This window comes from Hydra viridissima, unplaced genomic scaffold (genome assembly GCF_058129835.1).
Source record: "Hydra viridissima isolate aposymbiotic clone 2 unplaced genomic scaffold, HvirCarnegie_v1 scaffold_5, whole genome shotgun sequence".
Classification (NCBI taxonomy): Eukaryota; Metazoa; Cnidaria; class Hydrozoa; order Anthoathecata; family Hydridae; genus Hydra; species Hydra viridissima.
Window position 1 is genome coordinate 3,142,282 of NW_028324304.1, and position 8,959 is coordinate 3,151,240.

General features: G+C 28.8%; 1 long non-coding RNA gene across 5 annotated transcripts; it reads left to right on the plus strand.

The window, feature by feature from the left end:
* Window positions 1-1,478: 1,478 nt before the first annotated feature.
* LOC149887995 (uncharacterized) lies at window positions 1,479-5,987 on the plus strand. Of its 5 annotated transcripts, none has more exons than XR_016452718.1 (5): window positions 1,479-1,899; window positions 1,990-2,373; window positions 4,638-4,878; window positions 5,062-5,205; window positions 5,489-5,987. It is a non-coding gene; the product is annotated as an uncharacterized LOC149887995 (long non-coding RNA). The 5 variants fall into 5 exon arrangements; XR_016452719.1 differs by having other exon boundaries at window positions 1,479-1,757; XR_016452717.1 differs by having other exon boundaries at window positions 1,479-2,373.
* Window positions 5,988-8,959: the final 2,972 nt, after the last annotated feature.

Here is an 8,959-nt window from a genome sequence, read left to right on the forward strand (position 1 = left end):
TAGTTGATACCTTGGAATGCTTCTCAGAAAAGAGAATTCCAACAATGGTTCTCTTAAAAGTTGCCATTTGATAAAATCAACTTCAAATATTTAAGAAATTGTATGAATGATTTAGAAAAAATATACAGAAAATATTTGCTTACAAATCGTTTCATCCCTTTAAGTAAACTCTAAGTTTGGGCTGCTGCTAGGCTAATAAAAATGCTAACAAATTATAAAAAAACTTACAACATTGCAAACATAAATATCCGATATATTAATTAAACAATAAACTTCTAGACATCAATCGCTTTTATTTTTTCATTTTTTTTTTTTTTGATCTTCTTTAAATGTTCAAAAAGCTATAACAACTACAACACAACCTTCACGTTGTAGAAGTAGTATTCTTCAGTATTCATTTCATAAACTTTACCTTTTAAAAGTTAAACCTCAAAAAAACCATCATAATTGGTATCTGCTTTCTTTTATTTTGCATTAATTTGTTTAATTAAGCATTTGTCTTGATTACCGTCCTGCATATTAATTGTTCATTAATTATAATTCATGATTTAAATAAGTTGTTGAAGAGTTTTAGAGAAAAACTTTTATTTTGCATTAATTTGTTTAAATTAAGCATTTGTCTTGATTACCGTCCTGCATATTAATTGTTCATTAATTATAATTCATGATTTAAATAAGTTGTTGAAGAGTTTTAGAGAAAAACTTTTAGGGACATGTAATTGATGATTTAAACAGTTGTTGTGCAATTTTTAAACTATATTAAAAAAAGGAAATTTTATTCACCGGTGAGTTAAACAGTTACAAGTAACAATATAGGGATATTGCATGGTGATTAATTTTAAAACAACTTTATCATATGAGCGTAATTTACAGGAAGATAGTTTATTGTAAAACTGGTATTACTCAGATCAGAAGTAACTAATACTACCACAATGAATAGGATTTAAAACTCTCACTTTTTGCACAATAACATTATGTAACACTGAGAAATGCATTGGCGCGATATTTTTTAAAAGCTCAATTTTAGCCATTAGATCCTTTCCTTCAGGTTACGCACATTCATAATTAAACTATATATTACAAAGAACTTTTGATAAAACTTAATAATGCATTAGTTCTTATTTTAATATTTATGTTTTGATAAAAAACTGTAAAGGTGGTTTGTAAGAATTACCCATATTGTTGGGGAAAGAGTTCACACTCTCTTATTCAAAAAATGGAATAAAATCTATTTATTGCTGATAACTTGCAAAATGAAGAGTTTCTCCAGCTCTTTCTAGAACATTTTTCATTCATCCTGACGTTCCTGTGCTTATTTGCTCTTTTAAGAGATAAAAGTTCATTATTATTTCATTATTACTATTTCGATTTATTAGTGACAATGGTCATGACACGCATAAACATCAATATAGATATGATCTATTTCTCATCAATTTACTGAGATTAAGTAGTTAATTTTTTTGAAACGCAGTAATTCTTGCAAGCACAGTAACAATAAAGCCACTCTTCAATTATCAAACATCGTTAATAAATCGAGAAGAAATAGAAAATACTTGAATTACCGACATTTGACTTTTGAAGAAATTTAATTACTTATCTCGAGTCAAGATATCGTTTCAAAATTGAAACCTCTAAATTAAAAACTTTCCATCTTCTTTGGAAGATACGCACACCCAATAAAGCTTTTGAAAAGTGGGTAAATAACTGTTCGGAGGAGCTAATTCATCGCGTTTCCCAAATTTGTTGCTTCTTTAAAGGTATGAAATGTGTTTATTGATTTTTAACTCTTAATTAGAGATCTCCTCGAGACTTATTTTTTGAAAATAATTAACATTTCGCCATTCTTGTGAGAACCATTCTTGGTGTTCGCAGAAAGATACTTAACTTCTACAGTTCAAAGTAAGTAATTTTGATAAATAAACATCACGCAAAAAACCTACTGGACTTTTTATTGTTTAATCTATATATTCTTCTATTGAAAATTTCTAGAGCAATTAAAATTGAACACTACTACGAGTTTTAAGAAACAAACTGTGAAAAAAATGTGTATGACGAAATGGATGAAAATACTTATTGTTAATATTTGTCTGTCTTTTATAACATCTCTGCCAAACAAACACAAAATTGATCTTTCTGTAATCGCATCGGAAATTTCCTCAAAGATTTCACTTTCAGAAGAACTTTTAAAAGACAGTAAAAGAAAATCAACGAACTTAAAAAATATTGGTTTTGGTTGTGATAAATATTGTGAAGAGAAAGAAAGACTGTGGAAGTTACTTTCTACTGATAGTTACGACAAAAATTTGAAAGGAATTGCAATCGGAGAAATAGATAATTCAAAGAAAAAAAAACGTTGAAAACAATATTTTCCAGGTAAAATTATAGATGGAATATACGGTAATATTTTAGCAATAAATAATGATTCAAATAGATATTGTTTAATAATCAGCCACTCTTTGGACATCATCAATTTTTCCACGATTGAGAGCAGATCTTTTTTAAAAAATTTATGCTCCAAATATAAGAAAGAAATTTTTTTTAAGAAAAGTTGTTTTTGTTTTTTTTTACGCAAAGTATTTACCTTGCTCTATAAATTTGAAGGTACATTTACCTATATAAACGAAAAACATTTTTTACTGCAGAGCAAAAAGCTTATCACCGTTGTGCACATTTTAAAGTTAAAGAGACCTGGAAGATTATTCTCTTTGAGAGACAAATTAAACTTTACGTAAACAAAAAATTAAACCATACATGTATAATTATGAACAACTTTGATACTCTTGCTTGTAAAAAAATTAATTTAGTACCTCTGACAAGTAAATATTAACTGAGTATTATCATATATTTAATGGATGTTCTATTTCGTCATTTTTTCTCAGTACTTTCAAGTCTCATGCGCATTATCGAGCAAATAATATTTTAAACGTGTTCGTAACTGTACGCATCTCGACTGTTATTGATTTGTTATTTTAGATTACTGATTTCGTTTCGCAATTTTTGTTTTGCAACAAGAGTTAAAAGTTATTCCAGTTAATATGGTTATGTAGACAGCGCAGACGAGTTATTTAATTTCGTATTGTTTGAATTTAAAAATTTTGTAATCCTTGTCTCTGTTCTATTCTAACTTGATTATTTTAATCGTAAGAATTAGAAAGTTTGTATTGTTTTCTTTACACGACTTCATCTATGTTTTGAAATGAATGAACTACAGAACATATAAAAAATTTTTCATTTTAAATTGGGCAGAGTACCTACCAAATCAAATCATAAATATCTGTATATATGTGTGTATATCTACCTCTCTCTCTCTCTCTCTCTCTCTCTCTCTCTCTCTCTCTCTCTATCTATCTATTTATCTATTTATCTATCTATCTATCTATCTATCTATCTATCTATCTATCTATATATCTATCTCCCTCCCTCCCTCCCTCCCTCCCTCCCTCCCTCCCTCCCTCCCTCCCTCTCTCTCTCTCTCTCTCTCTCTATATATATATATATATAAAATATATTACATATATAAGAGGATGAATATATGAATTCATAAATATCTACATATATATAATGCATTTATAGATTTACCCTCTTACGATGGTCATTAAATTAGATAATTAATAAAGGTTTATATTGTTACTATGCTGTTTATTTGGGATTGTCATCATTTTATCTGAAAACTTGGTTTTATCTTGGTATGCTTTTTACCATAGTTACATTTTTACAGAGAAATTTACAGTGACTTTATAAAGACTTATCTCTGTAATCCCCAAACTTGAATCTAAAATAAAACTTGCTGAGAGAGAATTCCACGGTATTTTTAAATTATAGTGGTAGAAGTAACGAGTTTATCTTAAAATGAGCCGGTAAGGAACTGTCTTAGATAAAGAAATGGAAATGTTTCATTTACCCTTTAAGTGAGTTCAAATGATTTCTTCATTCAAATAAAAGGAAATGAACTCTGCGTCATGACAACTGTTAATATAATGCATTATGCTCATAAGTTAAATTTAATTGCCAGGACCGACATCTAAAAACCTTTTAAGGTTTTTTTTTATATTTTGTTATGTAAATTGACCATTTGCCCAACTTTCCTAAGAGGTTTGGTAGTCAATTTTATAGTTAAACTTTTAAATAAAAAAAGAGATTTCAAGAGGACTTTCCCATATATGTTTCAAGAAAATGAATTGCTAACAATTCAAGGATACAAAAAAAGGATCGATGTAATAGTTAAAAGGTGTTAGAGTTGCGTTGGCAGGAATTGATTAAGAAGTTAATTGATAAAAGTTATAGTTTTTATTATTAGCCGGGGGTATATTACTAATTGCTCTGGTTATAATAATCTTTTCGCTTGGAATACATCACTTTGTAAAGTAAATATTTTATTTTTGTTAATACTTTTAAAAATTAATATAAACTTACTATTTTTATTGTAGGGAGGGAGGGAATTAAAAACTATAAATCCTATCTAGAGCATCTAATTTATCAAGTTCTTGTATTACTCATTAACTTATATATAATTTATTGAATAAACTTTGTTCCTATTTTACTTATTAGTTTATATATTCTTGATAGGATTTTTTTTTTTTAAATTTTGATAAAAGATCAAGTAAATATTATAAAATTTAAAAAATTTTTTGCAATAGAGACGCTTTTGTTTCCACAATACAATTACGAAGTCAGATTAAAAGATTAATGCAAAAGTGAAAAAAAACTTCAAAAGATTCATCTTAATAAGTCGTTTTATTGTCCGCGACAAGCAATTAAAACAGAAATGACATATTTCATTGCAAACCAGTAAAACTAACGTAATGGTAAGGATTATTTTGAAGATTTCAAGAGATTAGAAGATAAAAAGATGTTTTTCTGTAACTTAAAGACTTTAAAGTAAGAAAGAAAATTTTTATATATAAAACTAAGAAATTTTTTATATTCTGAAAAATATGTATCATTTTTTTAAATATTAAAGTTTACTACTTTTTTTATATACAAAAGTGTATAATTTTTAAAACATATGACATTTTTTTTTAAAACAAAGAATCAAAATATATTATTTCGTTTTCATTACAGTAAAATTCATCTAACATTTTTATGCCATTTTAAAGATGATGTCATGAGATTTAAAAGATAATGCTGGTAATGAGATTTAAAAGATGATGCTGGTAATGAGATTTAAAAGATGATGCTGATTATGAAATTTAAAAGATGATGCTGGTAATGAGCGATTCTTATTAGAATCTTCCTTAAAAAGATATTTGAAAATTGTACATTTTTTTCAACGTCATTTTTCTTCTCTAAGTTATTAAATTTTTTGGAGTAAAAATTTTCTTTTGTTGAGAATGGAGATAAATAACTATTTTAGTATAAACCCATAAGATTAGGTTTTAAATGACAATGACTTTTTTAAAATTTTTCATAATGAAGTATTTGTTATGCAACTTTTGTTCTTGTTATTGACACTTACAAAGTCACTAAAATTTTGAATATTTTTTGAAAGGTTTCAATTCATAATACGAAGATTAAAAGGGATCTCAAAAGAGAAATAGGAACTTATAACTCAAACAGTTTTTGAGGTTTAGCGCGGCTCAGTTAACAGTTTCAAAGACAGGATATAGTAAAGTCATTACATCATGGTAAAAAAGAACTTCGCAATATCATGTGATGCGAACTAAAGACTTTGTAATCTAATTGCAAGTTAAAAATATAAGCTGATGTATTAATGAAAATATATTCAGGATAACCTCGTGTTACAAAAGAAAGCATCATCACAAAGTCTCAAAACACTATCCAACAAGACCAGCTACTTTATTATTAAAAAAACTGGACGAAAAATGCAATATCAACTATGGTGATACGAATTAATACCGATTGTGTATTATAACTTATATTTTGAAGATCAGATCATTCACATTGACCATGTCACTTACTTTTATGTAAACATATCACTTATAAATTATCTACTCTATTTGCAAGAAAGTTAAAATCTTTAAAATAAATACAATTGGTTTTTAATAGTTGCCATAAATGTCGGAGAGTCTTTTTATGTGTCAAACTACTATTAGTGTTCCATATATGGTACACTTGTGGTAGTTTGACACATAAAAAGACTCTCCGACACCACAACCACACATAATTATTGGATCGGTATGTCCCTCCATACGCCAAATTACCACAAAATGATTTTGACGTAAATTTCAAAACTCTTCCGATCATTCTCCCCCTCTTTAATAAACTCCAGTCTATTATACATTTTCAATTATCCAACTCAAGAAAACAAAATCTCGTGATTTAGTTTTAAAATTCTTTTTCATTGTCAGTAAAGTACGAATCTTCAGACGGTTTGGTACCAGTGCTCTTCTTTAAATCATGAAGAGTCTCTGTTGCTGCAATTTGAAAATCTGCTTCTTCAACAACAAACCTCTTTAGAGTTTCAACATTTTTGTTTAGTCTGTATTCATATTAACCCGTCATTTCTATCTTATTTACATCATCTCTGGAACCTTTTTTTGTAGTTGATGGTATAATGTTCCACGTTCTTCAGTTATATTTGCTTCTTTTAAATTTGCTACTGCCAAATCCAACAAGTCGGCAAATCTTGCCACATATCATGGTTGGTTTTCCCTCATAAGTTTGAAGTTCTTCAACTTATCCAATTACATGAGGAGCTTTCTCCTCGATCCGTCATTATTTCTTTCAATTCTTTCTTTTGCAGCTCCATTGGCAAACGATGAATGCCCAAGTCCTTCAGTTGCTTCTAATGCACCGTCACATAAATATTGACGTAACTGAAGTAATTTATATTCAGCTGTCGCTGGAGCTTGGTTGATACATGAATTGAACGAAGCTTTCCAACTTTCGTGTCTATTTTTATTGCCAATAAATATTGTTAAAAAGTCATGTGTTAGCTATTTCCATAAATCCTGTCCAATATTTGCAGTATTTTCATCTAAATTGTTTGTTAAATTATTTTTGTACGCAGGGTTTATGTAGATCTGATTGATTTAAATTCGTAATTATCTTTTTCTTCTTTATTAACTTTATACTCGTCAATCAAGTTTCAAATGCTCGACTGTTGATAACACTATTGCTTTTCCGTTGCCAGAGTAGGTTTTAGATCAATCCTTTGTTTAAAGTTCGATCTTTCAATTCCATTGCACAATATCCATCTATTTACATGTTCCATCGCTTCTGCGAATACGCCATTTATTCTTTCAATTTCTTGATTTTCTTTAGATTCCAGAAACACGTATTTGTTTGATAAATCAACCATTACCTCGAGAACTTCGTTTTGAGTCTTTGATATTTGATGATTCAAATTGCGTAACTCGATTGATGTCATAAGTGTTGTTTCAGATTGATGTGTATAAATGATAAAAATTTTGTTCACGGAGAGGGTTATTTTTGAAGAATTTACTATTTACTATTACATTGATATGTTTATCAATCAATGTGGTGTGGCATAATCCAAGTTGTTTAAAAACCTTCTTCTTATAACTTAAAGAGCAATCCGCTTATCAGTTGACATGCATCGAAAGTTCAATTCCACAAGATTTTACTTTTGTAATTTTGCATAATTTTTGTATGACATCCTTTTTTTCTGTAGTGAAGTCTTGACAAGTTATAAAATTACATGAAATCAATTGCAACGTGCACATAAATGATTGTTAGCATCGAACAAATGATAAATGATGGAGTAGTATTAACAGTAGATTTAAAACCTTAGGAAACAAAACTTTCGCTAAATGAAATAAAAAGTTAAATAAATTTAGTTACATTTGTTTGAGGTTGCTGGCACCAATATTGTGAGGAGCGAGAATAAAGTTAAAAAAAAAAACGATTACGAAAAGACTAGTGTTGTTACGAGTTTGAAATTATTCGACTGTCGACGAAATCGATTAATGTATTTTTCAAAGCCGACTAAAATTGACAAATACATTTTTAAAATCGACTAAGTCAACTAAAAGTTGATTTAGTCAATTTATTTGAATAAAAATTTTATTACAATCATATACTTTAATGTTGCTTGGCAATTTTTCTTTTAGACGCGATGAAAAAACTAGAACTTTAAGAGAGTAAACAAAAAAACTAGGTGCTATACAATACTGTTGTAATAGCCCTTGCTGTTGTTGTATCAAAAGCATTTTCTTTGCTCAATTTTAATTCATTTAATCTATTTGATGAATTAAAATCGAATGAACAAACAAAATTAAACGGAAATTACAATCACAAAGTAAAAAAAAACAAAACACAGATGGGCATTATATATCATTTTTCACAACAATTAAAGCAAAAAATTAACAAAAATTTTATTAACAAAGAACAGGCCAGGAGAGATGGGACGGCTACACTTTTTTTGGAGTGGCAGATTTTCAAAACGTTTTCGCATCCTGAATTGAATACCATACCGCATTAGTTAACATTTTGTTTTGAAAGCATGAACTGGTTACAATAATGAGAAAAAGGAAACATATTAATGAAGTGGTGCTACATACAGTAAGCTAAGAGTTTAGTTTATGTGATATAGCAAATTAAGTTCAATGCTAAGATATTTTGGTTGAATTTAAAAAAAACCACTGTGAATGATATTCTTACGCATGCACAATGGGCCAGAATTGTCCGAAAATGGCAAAACTACTTATAGCTTAAATATAGACATATGATATATGTTTATAAAGATTTTTGGGGCCAAGGAATTCGTTTCCGGGCTCATCTTCAAGTTTGGATTTGTCATGACTGGACAGGTGGTCAATTTAGGGGTGTTCAAGGTGGTCCTGTTATGTCCCGATAGTTTTTCAATGAGATGGGACATGCTATATGTCTAAGTATTGGTAATTGAGGTCGGGTATTAAAATTTGGGCTTATTTTGTCTCTAGGAATGGTTGAGACCGCACATGTGGTCAGGGGTTATAAAGACGGTGCATTCTTTGTACGAAGACTCTACACCAGCCTGTACAACTTGGGCATATGA